The sequence below is a fragment of the Sarcophilus harrisii genome, chromosome 3 (genome assembly GCF_902635505.1).
Source record: "Sarcophilus harrisii chromosome 3, mSarHar1.11, whole genome shotgun sequence".
Taxonomy (NCBI): Eukaryota; Metazoa; Chordata; class Mammalia; order Dasyuromorphia; family Dasyuridae; genus Sarcophilus; species Sarcophilus harrisii.
The window spans coordinates 26125257-26143760 of record NC_045428.1 but is presented as its reverse complement, the minus strand read 5'-3'; the positions used below and the strand labels follow the sequence as shown (position 1 = coordinate 26143760).

Sequence of the window (18504 nt, the reverse complement as noted above, 5' to 3'; positions counted from 1 at the left end):
TAACAATCTAGCAATTTCATCCCCCCAAAAAAAAGAAAAGAAAAGAAAAGGAAAGAAAAGAAAGAAGGTTATTTCAGAACAACCTGTTTCCTAGCGATGTTTTACTGATGCTGTCATTACTGCCTTTTTTTCTGGATGTTCACTAACCTCTTTAATAATACATCAATACCATAATGCAGAGTTTTATAAGGAATCAAAGGCAAATGCACTGGCCTATTGCTCACGGTCCTTTCCATGCTACATCATTATTAAGATAGTCTTTTGAATGTGGCTGCAGTAACTTTTTATATCACCTGTTTTCTTTTGTGACTGACAGCCTCACCATGTAATTTATCTTCTGACACACTTTCAATTATGGATCTCTTATTTTAACTGAACTCTTTTTAACATAATTCACATTCTTTATCTGTACATCATTGCAAAATTCAATTAAAAACAATCTCCTTAGCACCTATGTTTGAGGCATGATGCTAAGCACTGAGGATACAAAGGAAAAACCAAAATAATCCCTCTTCTCCAAGGGCTTAGAATTACTAAAAAAAGGAAGTACAACCAACCACTAGGAATTGGGAAAGGCCACCTGAGTTAAATTTTGACAAAAGATAAGGATTTTGAAAGGGAAAACTTAGGAGGAGATGCACTCTAGAAGCAGGAAATGACCTGTGTGGATTGACAGAAAAAAGAGATGGCACAGAACATGACAAATGCCTATTAATTCAGTTTGAACCAGAATTTCTGAAAATTTTACTTAAAGGCTTAAAATACAAGGCTAAAAAGGAAATTCCAATAGAAATAACTAAGAAACTCATCAAATACAGTATTGCCTATTAATACTTATGGAATTACAATTTTAAGTACTCTTTATAGAAATAAGACTTAAGAAAAGTAATGTTTTCAGCTCTGGTCCCTTAGTCATCATCCTGGGAAGCAAACCCTAAATTTCTAAATAAAACCTGGCAACTGTTCCTGCAAGTACTAAAGCCACAACTACTGAAGTCAAAACGTTCTTGCCACCAAAATCTTTGGAACTACTTAAAATGGTTGAACATCAAAACCTGATGTGATGTGATAAGTGGAAATGATATGTAAAAAGGGGGTGTTTCTTAATGACCATAAAAACTTTCCACGTGAAAAAATATTTGAAAACCTTCCTTATGTGTTGTTCTCCATCAGTAGAAGGTGAGCTCCTTGAGAATTGGGGTTACCTCATTTTTCTATTTGTATCCCTGGCATTTAGCACAGTGATTTGCACATAGCAAGTACTTAATGAAGACTTCATTCCTTTGTTCATCCATAGTGAAGAGCTTTAAATATAGATAATTTTATATTTGATTCTAGAGAAAATACAGAACCACTGGAGTTTAATGAGTAAGGAGGTGACGTTATTAGACTTTTGCATTAAGAAAATCACTCTGGCAGCTAGCTGAGCACAAAATGGATTGAGGTAAGCAAAGACCTGAAATATTGAGAACAATTATAGTTTTATTGTCCACGCAAAAGGTAACAAGGAGCTGAACTAGTATAATAGCTTGATCAATGGGCAGAAGGGAGTGCATATGAAGGATATTGTGAACAAAGTACAATGGGCAACAGACAGGATATGTGTGGGCTGAGTGAGAGTGAATATATGAGACTTAAACTCAGTTTCCAATAAATAAAAGGTCATACAACATGAACAAATAGCTTTTAGAATTCAGAATGTTTGATGAATCAATAACATATGAAAAAATGCTCCAAATCAGTAATAGTAAAAGAAGTACAAATGCAAATTTAACTCTGAAGTTTTACTTCCAACTTATCAAATTGGCAAGATCATAAAGGGAAGTGAAATGACCTGGTGATTAGAATATTAGACCTGGAATCAGGAAGACCTAAGTCCAAATCCTCTCTCATACACTTAACTAGTGGGGTTACCCTGGGCAAGTCATTTGGCTTCTGTTTGCCTCAGTTTTAACATATGTAAAAGGAATATAACTATATCATCTAACTTCCAGATTCCCAAGTTTGGGCAGTGTGTGTGTGTGTATGTGTGTGTGTGTGCAAGTATGTGTCTGAGAGAGAGACAGAGACAGAGACAGAGAGACAGAAATTCTATATATGTTTAGTCAATGTTAAAGACAATTTTTAAGAAGACAATCATGTTAATACCCTGATCTGAAAAACAATTTGGGATAATATGCATATAAGTTAATGCTAAATTGTTCGTACTCTTTGACCTAGTGACCCCATTACTGGGCAAACACCCCTAAGGAAATCAGAGACAGAAGGAAATGTTCCATATATGACAAAACATTCCTATCAGTTCTTTTTTCGGGAAGGGGAAAAAACTGGAAACACAGTGGGTGCCAATTAATTAGGGAATGGCTGGATAATTTGTGGTAGATGAGTTTCATGGAATATCATTATCATGAGAAGCATATGCCATATGAATCAGAGAGAGATGACAATTTGGATAAAGAACACGGCAAAAAAAGCAAAACCAAAAGAAAAAATATATCTACACATGTAGATACACAATATGCTGCATTATATATACAGGTATACATACATATGTGTTTATACCTAAACAAAAAAATTAAAAAGGAAGTTTTCATGAATCAATAGGTCAAAGATTTAAATCTCGAAGGGCCTCAGAGATTATAGAATCTAAGTTATTCCTTTGACAGGTGAAGAAAATGAAGCACAACAATATTAAGGGATTCAACTAGGGTCTTACAGCTAAACTGAGTCAGTATTTGAAGCCAGATCTCAACTCCAAGGCCAAATATTTATTTGTATATGTAAGTACAGATGTTTGTATGTATGTGAAAGTGCATACACATATACGTGTGTGTGTGTGTGTGTGTGTGTGTGTGTGTATATATATGTATGGATGTATACACATGCCATGCTACCTGAGTAATATGGCAGAGTTTGAATTGCAGAAATGATTCTCAAAGATTTTTAAGGCATATATTAATGTAACATATTTTTTTATATAGCTAAACTATAGAAGTCCTTTGAAGAAATACGTTTTATTGATGTTTTTAATTAAATTTTACGTCATTATAATGTTACACACTATTTTGCCTCCTTCCTCTCTTTCCAGAGAGTTATCTCATGTAACAAATAGTATCATTTTAAGAAAAAGAAAAAAATAAGTATACTGATCAATACATAAAATATATGAACATATATACAATGTATAACATTTGTAAAGCTCCCACTGCTCTGAATGGGTACAATGAGGATTATTTCTCATCTCTTTTTTTTGTTTTGAACCAAGCTTGTTCTTTGTAATTTTGAAATAATATTTTTTTCTGAAGATCCTTTTTGTTTATATTACTATACGATTGTATATATTATTTTATTGCCTCTGCTTAGTTTACTATGTAAAGTCCATGCAAATCTTTCCAGATTTCTCTGCATTCTATCACATTTGTCATTTCCTATTGCTTGGTAATATTCTATTACATTCATGTATAATTTCTTTAGCCATATCTCAAATTTTCAAATATTTTTTATCACTGGAAGAAGTACTAGAAATACCATGGTGTATACAGATACTTTTTTTTATCACTGATGTCCTTCATATATCAGTCTAATAATAGAATCTCTGGGTCAAAGAGAATGAATATTTTAGACACTTTATTTGCATAATTTCACATTGCTTTCTGAAATGGTTGTACTGATTTGTATCCCCAAAAAATGCACTCGTGTACCTCTCTTTCAACAATCTTCCATACATTGACTCTTCCCTTCTTTTGTCCTCTTTACTAACTTGCAAAGTAAGAGGTTTTAAAATTCACATTTCTTTTATTATTTGTGATCTGCGGCATTCTTTCTTATAATGAGATTGTGAAGGTCATTAATATGATGTATTTGTATTTTATCCTAGAGGCAATGGGAAGCCAGTAAAAGTTTTTAAGTCTAGAAATGATGTGTTTTAGGAAAGCTATTTTAGTAGCTTGGTGCAAAATAAATTGGAGAGGATCTAGAAGAGAAGTCAGCATGGATATGCCTTTCTATGAAGATATCAAGGCATAAGGAGAGAAAGCAGAGAAGAATGACATAATAATTTTCCTTGTAGTCTCTGTATTCCATTCTTAGAAAAATAATCCATTTCTGGAGAAACTCTAAAAAGCATTCTAGCAATCTAAAAAGAACTAGCAATTGATGAATAGCACTAACGATGGCTGTTGTTCAGTCACTTTTGACTCTTCTTGACTCCTTGGATCACAGCACATCAGTACTGTTTATGGGTTTTTCTTATTAAAGGTATGGAAGTGGTTTGCCATTTCTTTCTCTAGTGACTACTAGAGTGGTTTGCCATTTCCGTTTCCATTATCTATTAGAGTGGTTTGCCATTTCCGTTTCCAGTGACTACTAGAGTGGTTTGCCATTTCCGTTTCCACTATCTATTAGAGTGGTTTGCCATTTCCTTCTCCAGTGACCTTCTCCACTGGTGACAACAGATAGCACCAATACAAACACGGTAGGCATCAAAGGAATCACATTATTGTGATACTTCTAGATGGCTAGTTTCCAATCCTGATTTGGGGGAGTATACTTTTCTGGGTATTAGAGTAGAACATTCCTCTGATGCCATCTCAGGAAACCTTAATTGTACTTTTAGAATTCTAAGTACTCTCTTATGGAGCCAGATTTCACATACAATTTTTGTTGAGGCAGTTTTTGACTTCAGGGTAATTCCTACCCTACGAATACTCTCTGATGTCATATTACCTTTAATTCATAAGTCCGAGACACTAGATAGCAACAAAAATATTTTCTAATCTGTTTTATGAGTGTTTCAGGCCCATAAAAAAAACACTCAGTGAGATAGCATACTACTTTTCCTCTATTTAACTTTGAACCAACTGTCTTAGAAAAGAGAGTCAACTTTCTTCAGGTCAAAGTCAGCACAGATATTCTGCCCCTTTTAGGGGCTCTCCAAATTCTTCTTATTCATGTTATATGTGAAATGAGCCTCTAAAAAAATTTCCAATAAAGTAGGAGGATTGCCTGGTCCCACTTCTTTGCCCACAATGGAGTCTCTGATCCAGAAAGAAGATTATAGGATCATAAACCTAGAGAGACCTCAGAGATCATCTTATTTAACATCATCATTTTAAAGAGAAGGAAACTGACTGAAGCTCAGGAGGGTAATCAACTTTCCCATAATTATGTAAGGACTAAGTGGCAGAAGCTGAATGTGAACCCAGGTTCTCTTACTCTCAAGGCAGAGTTCTTAACTATATATATATATATATATATATACATATATATATATATATATATATATATATACACACACAGTATATACACCATGCTGCCTCTACTCAGTTCTGTACCATCACAAGGCAGTATGCCATATAGAGTCAGAATGAGTGGATTCTACTATTCAAAGAGATCATGGGATTTGGAACTGCAAAGGTCACACATAGATTTTTAAGCTGAAAGGGACCTTAGATATCCTGGAGAAATAAGAGAGATCTTTAACCTTACTCCTTCCCTCGATTTTAAAAATTAGGAATCTAAAGACTAAAAAAATGAGGCAGCTTATATTCTAAGTAACAGAGCAAGAATTCAAACTCAGCACTAGATAATAAATTAGAGGGAGAAGACCCGAGTTCAAATTACAGCTTTGGCAATGGCTACCTCTTTGATTTTTCTCTCCTCTGTGAAAATGAGACAGTCAGACTGGATGCCTCTGGAGTGTTTTTCATCTCTTTTTCATCTCCTAAATTCACTTTCCTCCCTGGGTCTCTTTTTAAAATTAAGTTATTTTTAATTTATGAAATAGAAAACAAAATACTCAATTTCTTCATCTGTATAATGACTACGTCAAAGGTGTCCAACTCAAAGACACTGGCCACACGTGACCCACTCAACTCCCATGGGGGTCCAAACCTGATTGAAATATAGTTGGAAAATGTTTAACAAAATAAACACAAATACAATAAAATGTCGATAATGTTAATTTGTGGTTTTCTAAGTCAATGGGGCAGTCCACAGAAGTTTGATACCACAAGGACCACACTGATTTCTGAGATCATTGTCTTCTAGATATCTGACTCTATAATAATTCTCAGTAATCTCCCCCTTCCTTTGTCCTCAAGTGTTTTATCTTTCTAACAAACAGGTAGAACTAGATGCCCTTTGAGGTCCCTTTCTAGGATGCCCAATTCAATATTCTTTCAGCATCACCTCCCAGGTGCCTCATAAACAATGTCATTCCTGGGATGAAGAACCCAGTGAGATCATTGGCAATTTGAAGCCTAGCGTAACAAATTTGAAGGTGGCCAATATGTCATTTCTTAAATAGAATCTAATATGACATATCCTAATGGACACACTAATTAAAATTAATAAAAAACTACCATATTGCCTCTGTGGCTGCTGGGCCCTCTTTCCCCAGGTGTGGATAATATTATGTTATAAGTACTTGTGAAAGTAACAGAGGACAGGTCCTAACTTTGCTGTTCCATAAACTGTCGATATGATATTCAGAAGTCGAACGCCTTCGGAGTGGTGCTAATTAACCTGAAGGACAAATGGAAGCGAGACAGAAAGCGAACTGAGAGGGAAGTCGAAAAGGCGATTCAACTGTTCCCCCGAGTTCATTACCGTCGGCCGCTGGCTTCCCTGCTTTTATGGACTCGGTCCTACCATAGTTGCAAATTAATTTTTTTCTGCTCCCTAAATGAATTACACGTAACCGTTTCCAAAAATGACTACAGACATGGAAGTCATTTTCGCTTAATAACTATCTATTAATCTCATATTTCTTGGTGTCACTTCAGAACGAAATGCAAAGGAAAATTATGCTAAACATTGCAAATTTATGGCAAACCCTAGCCCTTGATTTATATTATTATAGATGGTTTATCACCAGAAGCAATCTAAACAAAGCTCCATCAGATAGATGTTACAATTTGTATTTATTTCTCCCAGCACTAAATGGTTTTTCAATTTCAGGACTTATCATTAATTTCTTATAAATGCAAATCTTTATTTCTCGTTATAATCTATGATGATTTCTCTATGTCTTCAGAAGATTAGCTTTTACATAAAATATTCAAATAACAATTACAAATGATACTTTGTTTTCCCTGGGAAATCTATCCCTTATTATGCATCAACTATTTAAAAGCAATGAGAGGTTTCTATTGATCAGGGATGTAATGGGCTAATAATATACCACCCACTTTCTTCCTGAGCTCAAATCGCCTCTCCTAATCTGGCTTCAAATCACAAGAGAAAATGAGCCCGTCCATTTCATTTGTGAACTGATGTAAATGACTTAACTGCCTCCTGCTGTGGAAGAACACCCCAGGTGGTTCAACCATCTGGCTCTGTCTCTATCAGGAGCAAGCAGCACCTGCCTCATGGGGCTCTGATTCCCCCTGGATGCAAACACCTGGGACCCACCCCCTCCCCTGTCCCACACACATGTTGCTCACATACAGCAAGTAGTGGGGGAGAGGACATGAACCAGCCGCAAGTCAAAGCATGATGGCTCTGGGTAACTGTTTGTGTGTATCCAAATGCATCCACTTAGATATAATACATATATATATATATGATATTTGTACTATGTGAAACAGTTCTAGGTATATACCCACATCTATAAACATATATGTACATTTATACACATATTTACAAGTAGTTATGGTTTTAGATGGATTTTTATGTATGTGGGAATAAATAACATGTGTACGTATACAAATAACATATATACATGTACAATAAAATGGACGGGCTCATATTCTCAGGTGATTTGAGAACAGATTAGGAGAGGGGATTTGAGTTCAGGAATTTCTCTATGTATGCATGCATATATCTGATTAGATGACCCTTAGCATCTTTGTGCATTACCATGTGTTATATACATTATATATAACATGCTTATAAAAATTAGATTATATATCTATGTACATAGAGAGACTATATAGGGATGAGAGAGAGAAAGAGAGACAGGGAGAAAGAGACACACACAGAGAGAACATAGAGAAAGACAGAGAAAGAGACAGACAGAGAGATACACACACAGAGAGAGAGGACTCATTGCCAGGAGAACATGTGTTCTAATTCCTTTTTTCAACAGTAATGGTTGATTGCAATAAGCAAGAGTTCCTTAGTATTTGAATGAAACCCAACTGGGTTAATAGCAAACTGTCCCTTTGACTTGTAGGAACTTCCAGTGGGGAGAAGAAAGTAGGGACACTGCTAACTGATAGCAGCACCATCAACATGGCATCAAGCAACTATTACCCAATCCAAGTGTAATGCTGTCAGTGCTTTTTCTTCTCCAACTAAACACACACACACATACATACATACACACACACACACACACACACACACACAGTGACCTCCTCATTCCAAGGAAAAAGAGTCCACAGACATAGCTTTGAAGCAAAAAAGGACTTTCAACGCCCTATTTTATTGCTGAACAAATTGGCCCCCAGAAGGGTAAAATGACCTTTTCTAGAATCACACAGCCAGTGAGAGTCTGAGGTGGGATTCTAGCTTGGGTCTCCCCGACTCCAAGCTTGGCGTTCTTCCCTCTGTGCCATGACTTTCAAGCACTGAGGCCCCCATCCTAAGCCATCGACCGTGGCTCACAAGATTCCGTCATGACAGCTGTGAAATGCTGGGCTTTAGTTCACATCTGTCTCCATGCTAAGCTACATGCCCACAAATGCAGCCTACCATCAAGACCCCATTAGCAGCACACTCTGTCCCATCAGGGAGAATCTCAGTAAAAGCCTCAGTCATTCTCAGGAGAGCCTCTAAGCCTCCTTAAATAAACAATAAAATTGGCAACTCTGCATGTCATATTCCTGTGTTACCAGATTACAAATGAGAAAAAATGTTGAATTACGGGTAAAGCAAAATGTCAAAAGCACCATTCCATGTGAAAACAGTGGGAGAAAAAATGACAACACTGTGTTAACTCAGGTTTCCAAACCCAAGTGATGGCATGAGAGGCTCTGAGTAACGTGTCTGTCTCCTGTGGACTCAACACGAACATCAAGGAAAGCTAATGAGATACCTAAGTAAAAATAGTGCAGTCATTCAACAAGTATTCATTAAATACATACTGTCAGAGACCATAGCCCATTTGCCCTGGTAAGGTAAGCTAAATCTCACTCCCACACTGAAAAACAATAAAGTGGTCGAAACATGGAAGGTAACATGTCCCTTTTCTTTTTTCCTCCCCTAGCTCCCTGAAGGATCTTCTAGCAAAATGGAAACTCACAAAAAGCCCCCAAACAAAATGGAAGATGAGCTTTCCTTCTCATTCAGCACCAAACTCACAAACTTCCTTGTTGGGAAGACAACATGTCCCCTTCTTTTTCCTCCCCTAGCTCCCCTGTGTTTTCCTTAAAGTGTTTTGCTACTGACCATTCCCTCCCCCCAATATGCCCTCTCTTTTATCACCCTCCCCTCCTCATTTCCCATTCCCCCCTATTTTCCTGCAAGGTATGATAGATTTCTATGCCCCTATTGAGTATGCAAGTTATTTCCTATTTGAGCCAATTCTGATGAAAATAAAGATCACTCATTCTCTCTCTCCTTCCGGTTCCTCCCACTGTAAAAGCTTCTTATTGCCTCTTTTTTTATGGCAGATAATTTGCACCAATCCACTTCTCTCTGCCCCTTTCTCTCAATACATTCCTCTATCATCCCTTAATTTCATCATTTAAAATATATATATATATATATATATATATATATATATATATTATTCCTTCATATTCAACTTACACCCATACCCTCTGTCCATATACACTCCTAACTGCCATAATAATGAGAACATTTTAATGAGTTACAAGTATCATCCTCCCATGTAGGAATATAAACAGATAAACCTTAGTTAGTCCCTTATGATATCCCTTTTCTGATTACCTCCTTATGCTTCTTCTGAGTCCTGTATTCAAAAGTCAAATTTTCCATTCAGCTTTGGTCTTTTCATCATAAATGTTTGAAAATCCTGTTTCACTGAATGACCACCTTTTCTTCTGAAGGATTATACTGTTTCGCTGAATAGGTGATTCTTGTTTGCAATCCTAGCTCCATTGCTCTCCAGAATATCGTATTCCAAGTGCTCCGTTCCTTTAATATAGAAGCTGGTAAATCTTGTGTTATCCTGACTATGGCTCTACTATACTTGAATCGTTTCTTTCTGTATACTTGCAAAATCTTTTCCTTGACTTGGGAATCCTGGAATTTGGCTCTACTTTTCCTGAGAGTTTTCATTTTGGGATCTTTCAGGAGTTGATCCATGTATATTTTTAATGTCTATTTTACCCTCTGCTTCTGGAAATCAGGACAGTTTTCCTTGATAATTTCTTCAAAGATAATGTCCAGGCTCTTTTTTTTATCATGACTTTCAGGTAGACAAATAATTTTAAAATTATCTCTCCAGGATTTATTTTCCAGGTCAACTATTTTTCCAATAAGATATTTCACTTTTTTCTTTTTTTTTCCTTTTTTTTGGGTATTGCTTTACTGTATTCTTGATTTCTCCTAAAATCATCAACTTCTATTTGCTCATTTCTATTTTCTAAGGAATTATTTTCCTCAGTGAGCTTTTGTACCTTATTTCCCAATTGGCCAATTTTGCTTTTTAAGGTATTCTTCTTCTCATTAATGTTTTGCATTTCCTTTTGCACCTTTCATGTTTCCCCCTAATTCTCCTCTATCTCCCTTGATTTTCAAAGTCCTTTTTAAACTCTTCCATGGCCTGAGTCCAATTCTTACTTTTCTTGGAGGCTTTGGATGTAGGAGCTTTGACTTTGTTATCATCTTCTGAGCATGTGTTTTGATCTTTCTTGTCACAATAATAACTTTCAATGTCAAAAAACGCTTTTTTAAATTTTCTGCCCATATTCCTAGGTTATTACTAAGCTTTTAACTCTTTAGTGGGGCTCTATTTCCAGGGTGGAGGGTGCATTGTCCCTAGATTCAGGTGTTTTGTGCAGCTGTTTTCAGAAATTTTTCTAGGACTTTAACAACAAAGCATTCTTTTCTGCCCTGGAGATGTTAGAAGTATCCCCAACTCACTGTAGCTGTAAGATGTAGTGAGCTGGCCCAGGCTGGGACTCCACTAACTGGGGCTATGTGGGATTGCACACCAGACTCCCACCCTGTTGCCACAGACCTTCTCTACAGACCTTTTGAGTCTGCCTTAGTTTCTCTGGGCTGTGAGGTCCAGAAGCCTCCAGTACTGCTATTAATTCAGAGCTTCCACCTAGCTGATACTAAGGTCCAAGTCAGAGCTGGCAGTTTCCACAGACCTTTTCTACTGATCTTCCAGGTGCTCTTTGGTGTCTCTGAGCTGACAAGTCTAGAAACCACCAGTACTGCTGCTAATTTATAAGTGGGGTCAAGTCAGACCTAGGATTGGCTCCAGGGTTTCCCTGGTTCAGCCTGCACTGGGACTGCACACTGGTGCAACAGAAACTTTTCTGCTGAGCTTCTAAATTGTCTTCAGCTGGAAAATGTACTACTCTGGCTTTTGGTGTGTTCTGATGCTCTAAAATTTTAGTCATTATTTCAAGGAATTTGGAGCAGTTTGGGAGAGAGGTTAGGAAAGTTTCTGCCTTAACTCCGCCATCTTGGCTTTGCCTCTCCCTCTCCATATCTTTGTACAAGTTGTACTCCCGAACTAGAATGTACCACTTTCCTACTCTACATCATAGAATCCTTAGCTCCCTTCAAATGTACACATGATTTAGAAATAAAGATGATATCATAAACAAATTAGAGGAACAAGGAAGAAATTGCCCATCAGATGGATGAGGAGAAAAACTTATATGATGATAAAGATTATGAAGGCAATCAATTCCAAAAGACTAGGGAACTCTGATCAGCACACAATGATCCACCACAGTTGTAAAGAACTCAGGATGAAACAAGCTGGCTCCTTCCAGATGGAGGGCTGATGGACTTAGAGATCAAAGCATATTTTTTTGCATGGTTAAGAAGGAAGTTTGCTTTATTTGATTATGCACATTTGTAATTGGCTTTATTTTTCTTCCTTTTGAATAAGTGTGGGGTGGGGAGGAGAAAACAGTAGGAACCAAACTCAGCTGAAGTGTTATGTCCCACTTTAGGACTTGTCACCTCTTTTTTTCCTGAAATATCTATCTATTAAAGTGCTATTTAATCACTGTTGAACTGTTTTAAACTTCTCAAAGATAAAGACTATTTCATTTGTGTGTGTGTTTGTGTATCCTTATTGTCCAGCACCATGTCTTATACACAGTAGGCACTGGCTAGATTTAATGCAATGGGTAGATGCTGACTTATTCTATTTATTTGCCTCCTACTATCCGATTTCTAATAGCATGCTCGTGACTTAGGGCTCTGACTTCCATGCTCTCCTATAAAAGCACTACTTATTCTAATATAGCACTCATGTTGGAGAACTATAGAGTCAAGTTAAACTTAATTTCTCATTATCTGTGTAAAGGAGGATAGTGACTATTGTGATAGAGAGGATATTGGACCTGATATTAGAAAAACCTGAGTTTAAATCCTGATATATCCACTTTTTAGCTATGCAAACTTGGAAAATCACAGGATCAGTTCCTCTTCTATTAAATGGGAGTGGGGAGGGGGGTTTGGACCAAATATTCTTAGGTCCTTTCATAATTCAAAATTTATGGTCCTATGAAATACTCCTTTTATTTAACTACTTTTCAATCTAATTGAGGAATTTAGGTAAGTATGAAAAGGCTGTGTAATTTTCTCATCATTAGGGATTTCATGTAGGGAGATTCCCTCCATTAATACAAATTGCAACCCCTCTGGGACTTTGTAAGTAAGTCATAGGATATATATAGATATAGAATGAGAGAGGAGTTTAAGTGACATGCTTGTAGAAATTCAGAGTAAGGGGAACATCACTAAAAGTTGGAGTGAGGCTAAGAAGACTTTATGGTAATACTGGGTCTTAGAGGAAGATTAGGAGTTAGGTAGGTTTTATACCTTTTTCCCCTTACTAAAACCACTCAAATGAAATGATGGGGTAGGGTTGCTTGGTCACATCCATAACCATCTTGCACACCCAATTTATGAAAGGCTAGGGAATGGATCTCAGTCCAAATTCTTATCTCCTCCTTGCCAATTATTCACATTTTATGTGCTCAATAACTAATCTGTGTGCCTGTTAGCATGAAATTTTTGAATATGGCTCCATTGAGACAAGTCTTATTTTCATTTGCAGTAATTCTAATTATTTTAAAGTGGAGGTGAGTTTCCTGGGGGAATTCAGTTTATTTTTTTTCTCCTGTGCCTATAAGAAGTTCAAAATATATTAGCAATAATTAACAGACACTGTAAGATTGGAAATCTGACAAAAGATAAGTGCCTGGAAGCCACCTTCCATTCTTACTCCCTTCCTCAAAGCAGTTTCAGTATCTTCCCAAATGGGCCATTCTTCACTTGACTTATCTCTCGCTAGACTCAAATACTTTTTATGCCTTGGCACTTGATTTATAACTTCTGTTATACTATTTTTATGTGATGCCCTCATCTCCTATCTCCCTGTCTTTGTATCTCATGCCTAGTATGCTACTTCTCTCCTTACCTTGAACTCTTAGTTTCCCTGGCTTTCCTTAAGAGACAGCACAAAATTCATCTCTTCAAGAAGCCTTTCTCAATTCTCACTCTCAGCTGCTAGTACCTTCATTTCACAGATTGCTTCCATCTATTCTGTGCATATTTTATATGTTCCTGGTTATGTACACATTACCTCCCTTCCTCATTAAAAAGTAAGCTCCTTAAAAGATGGCACAGTTTTGCCTTTCTTTGTATCTAACGTGCCTAACATAGTGCTTGACTCAAAATAAGCTCCTAATAAATGCATATTGACTGATTTAGGCTCCAAACTTCAGTTCTCAAAGTATCAAGCAATAATGTACCCTACAGACTAAATTGAATAATTTAACAGTATTTATGAGTATCTACTGCATGCATATCATCTGCTAGTTGTGGAAGGAGATGCAATAATTTAATAAAGCAATCATAGTTTTATGGAGTTTATAGCATGGTAGGGGTTTGACATCAAAAAGATAATTCTAAGTGGACAGACTTATTGAACACATATTGTGTGAAATCTGGGTGGATAGGAGAGCAGATACTAAGTTCACTGCCAACAGGGAGTGGATCAGTTCAGCCTTAATTCAAATTAATTTGGATTTTGAAGAGTGATTAAGACTTATAAAGGTAAAGAAGGGAAGGGAGGGCAAACATTCAGCCCAAGACGTAACTTGAGGAAGGGTAGGAATGGAGGTGGGAAAAAATCACAATGTGTCGAAGGGACAAAATGACAATCTGAGAACTGGAGGAGAACTCCATGATCATCTAGATCAGGGCTTCATGAACCCAGGTCTCAATTTTTTTTTGGTTTAATATTTTGATAATTGAATGTCATTAGAATTGGTTTCCTTTTAAATATTTTTACAGTCAAAGGTTCTGATAAAGGCCTCATTTCCAAAATATATAGAGAATTAACTCTAATTTATAAAAAATCAAGCCATTCCCCAATTGAAAAATGGTCAAAGGATATGAACAGACAATTCTCAGATGAAGAAATCGAAACTATTTCTAGTCATATGGAAAGATGCTCCAAGTCATTATTAATCAGAGAAATGCAAATTAAGACAACTCTAAGATACCACTACACACCTGTCAGATTGGCTAAGATGACAGGAAAAAATAATGATGATTGTTGAAGGGGATGTGGGAAAACTGGGACATTGATTCATTGTTGGTGGAGTTGTGAACGAATCCAACCATTTTGGAGAGTAGTTTGGAACTATGCTCAAAAAGTTATCAAACTGTGCATACCCTTTGATCCAGCAGTGTTACTAGTGGGCTTATATCCCAAAGAGATTATAAAGAAGGGAAAGGGACCTGTATGTGCACGAATGTTTGTGGCAGCCCTTTTTGTAGTGGCTAGAAACTGGAAACTGAATGGATGTCCATCAGTTGGAGAATGGCTGAATAAATTGTGGTATATGAAAATTATGTAATATTACTGTTCTGTAAGAAATGACCAACAGGATGATTTCAGAAAGGCCTGGAGAGACTTACACGAACTGATGCTGAGTGAAATGAGCAGGACCAGGAGATCATTATATACTTCAACAACAATACTAGATGATGACCAGTTCTGATGGATCAGGCCATCCTCAGCAACGAGATCAACCAAATCATTTCTAATGGAGCAGTAATGAACTGAACTAGCTATACCCAGAAAAGAACTCTGGGAGATGACTAAAACCATTACATTGAATTCCTCAATCCCTATATTTATGCACACCTGCATTTTTGATTTCCTTCACAAGCTAATTGTACAATAATTCAGAGTCTGATTCTTTTTGTACAGCAAAATAATGTTTTGGTCATGTATACTTATTGTGTATCTAAGTTATATTTTAATATATTTAACATCTACTGGTCATCCTGCCATTTAGGGGGGGGGGGGGGTAAGAGGTGAAAAATTGGAACAAGAGGTTTGGCAATTGTTAATGCTGTAAAGTTACCCATGTATATATCCTGTAAATAAAAGGCTATTAAATTAAAAAAAAAAAAAAAGAATTGGTTTCCTTTTAATATGGCAGAAACTAGGCATTGGTTTATACCTAACACACTATATCAAGATAAGGTCAAATTGGTTTATGATTTAGACATAAAGAGTGATACTATAAGCAAATTAAAAGAACAAAGAATAGTTTATCTCTCAGATCTGTAAAGAAGAAAGGAATGTGCGGCCAAAGAAGAAAAACAGTACAGAATGCAAAATGGATAATTTTGATTATATTATGTTAAAAAGGTTTTGTGCAAACAAAACCAATGCAGACAAGATTTGAAGAAAAGCAAAAAAAAAAAAAATGGGAAAAAAAACTTTATATACAAGAGTTCTGTTGAAGACTTCATTTCTAAAATCTGTAGAGAATTGAGTCAAATTTATAAGAATTAAAGCCATTCTCCAATGGAAAAATGGTTAAAGGATATGAATAGCCAATTTTCAGATGAAGAAATTAAAATCATTTCTAGTTATATGAAAAAATTGCTCTAAATCACTATGTATCGGAAAAATGCAAAATAAGACAATTCTGAGGTATCACTACATACTTCTCAGATTGGCTATGATGACAGGAAAAGATAATGATGAATGTTGGAGGGGATGTGGGAAAACTGGGACACTAATGCATTGTTGGTGGAGCTGTGAACTGATCCAGCCTTCTGGAAAGCAACCTGGAACTATGCCCAAAGGGCTATTAAACTGTGCATACCATTTGATCACATAATATCTCTACTGGGCTTGTATCCCAAAGAGATCATAAAAAAGAGAAAAGATCCACCATGTACAAAAATGTTTATAGCAGCCCTTTTTGTAGTGGCAAGGAAGTAGAAACTGAGTGGATGCCTATCAGTTGGAGAATGGCTGAATAAGTTATGGTATATGAATGTTATGAAATATTATTTTCTTATGAGAAAAATTAGCAGGATGATTTCAAAAAGGCCTGGAGAGATTTATATGAACTTGTACTAAATGAAGTGAGTAGAACCAAGAGAAAGTTGTACACAGCAACTGCAAGATTATATGATTATTATATATATATATATATATATATATATATATATATAAAATTCTGGTGGACATGACTCTTTTCAGCACCTGAATCAGGTGATTCAGGTCAGTCCCAATGGACTTGTGTTGGAGAGAGCCATCTGTACCCAGAGAGACAACTGTGGGGACCGAGTGTGAATCACAACATAGCATTTTTATTGTTGCTGTTTACTTCCTTTTTGTTTTCTTTCTCTTTTTTCCTTTTGATTTGATTTTTCTTGTGCAGCATGATTGTGGAAATATGTATAGAAGAATTGTACATGTTTAACAAATATTAGATTACTTGCTACTTAAGGGAAGCAGTGGGAGGAAGGGAAGGAGAAAAAATGGAACACAAGATTTTGAAAGGGTGAATATTGAAAAATATCTATGCATATGTTTTGAGAGCTTTAAAAATATTTAAAAAATAAAAAGAATTGGTTTTCTTAATGTTTCTAAGCATATTATATCATGCATTTAAAAATTTAATTCTGAGAAGTGGACCAGAGTTTTCACCAAGCTGCCAAAAGACTATAGGACACAAGTTTAAGATCCCTTTCTCAAGGAAAATTCATATTCCATGAAGAATACTCTCACAACCTACATAGAAACAGGTCCTTCTGTCTTTGCTTTAAGACTCCTAATGAATAGAATCCAACCATCTACCTCCTAAAACAGTGCTTCCCATGTATGGGTAACTTTTGATTGCTAGGAATCAAAAGGTTTTTTCCTGTCAGCAAGTCTGAATCTGCTTTTCTGCAGCTTCCATGATTGCTCATGAATCTGCCCTCTGAAATCCTTCAATCAGCTGAGAGCCCTTCAGATACTTGAAACCAGCTTTCAGTGTAGTAGCAAGGTGAATTCCACAGTGATAAAGATGGAAGCTGCCAAAATGATTTTCATCTTCAGTGTTCTGATTATGACACTGTCCTACTCAATGAACTCTAGTGGTTCCCTAACATTTCAAGGATCAAATATAAACCACTGTTTGGCATTAAAAGTTCTTTACCACTTGACCCTTCCTATCCCTCCAGGCAGTCAGGTTGGTGGAACCAGGGGAAGAAAACTCAGCTTAATATTGAACATGCTGAGTTTGGGGTGCCAGTGAAATATCAAGAAGAAGGTGTCCCATAGACACTTTGAGATCTAAAGTAGGAGTAGGTCTAGAAGCAGGTTTAGTGTCTATTTGAGCTATCTGAATGATAGTCGTAGGCTACAGTATGGATGAAAATTGAATGGTCAAAAGAGAAAGTAAAATGAATTAAGAACAAAGGTTCAAAAATAGAATTTTGGAAAATGAGGACCTCAGAAAGTCAGGAAGAGACTTTCACCCAGGAAGAGGGTGAAGAGTCAACATAAGGGGAGTGACTTCTTAGAGAGATAAGCAAAATAAGAAAATGTGTAGTCCCTGAAGCCATAAGTGATCCCCTAAAGATGAAAATGTTTTGAGAATGAGACCAGAGATATACTGTGTCTAGTATCAGAATATACTGTGTTACCTGAATACAATTGCAGGCCATCAGGTGATGAATTGTTTTAGCCACAGCATCCGACACAGAGATGTTATAATCTATATTAATGTAGGACTCAATGATATACAGGTGTCTGTGACAGGATTTGAACTCAAATTTTCTTGACTCCACATCCAGAATTCTGCTATGGACAGGTGACCTAATAACTCTATGAGTATTCATTTCACCATATTTGAAATGGTAAATAACTTATCACCTACCACCTCAAAGGATTGTGGAGATGAAATGACATCATAATAGAAGGTGACCCTATACTATGATTAAATTTCCAAGTCACCAGCAGCCCAATTAGCAATCCTAAGTGGGGTAAAGAGAAGAAAATACCCAAACTTTAAGTCACAGGGAACTTGAATACTT

At 36.4% G+C, this 18504-nt stretch overlaps 1 protein-coding gene across 1 annotated transcript in view; it reads right to left on the bottom strand.

The window, feature by feature from the left end:
• LOC116422199 (EGF-like and EMI domain-containing protein 1) overlaps positions 1–18504 on the bottom strand; it is a 62017-nt gene that overhangs the window by 10270 nt on the left and 33243 nt on the right. The gene's annotated exons all lie outside the window — the stretch shown is intronic.